Here is a 200-nt window from a genome sequence, read left to right on the forward strand (position 1 = left end):
GCTGAGCAGGGCCTGGGGGCCACCCCTCCTCAGACAGCAGCCGCTGCTTCCTTCTTGGAGGTGACCTTCAAGCGGGTGGCTGCAATGCAGCCAGCGCCGCAGCTCCCCACTCCTGCCCTCTGTCTAGGAGCACAGCCTTGGTTTGAGGCTTGGGACAGAAATTTGAGGTTTGTGCCCTGAGGCTCGGCAGCCCCTCTCCC

Source organism: Corvus brachyrhynchos, unplaced genomic scaffold, assembly GCF_000691975.1.
Source record: "Corvus brachyrhynchos isolate BGI_N302 unplaced genomic scaffold, ASM69197v1 scaffold67, whole genome shotgun sequence".
Lineage (NCBI taxonomy): Eukaryota > Metazoa > Chordata > Aves > Passeriformes > Corvidae > Corvus > Corvus brachyrhynchos.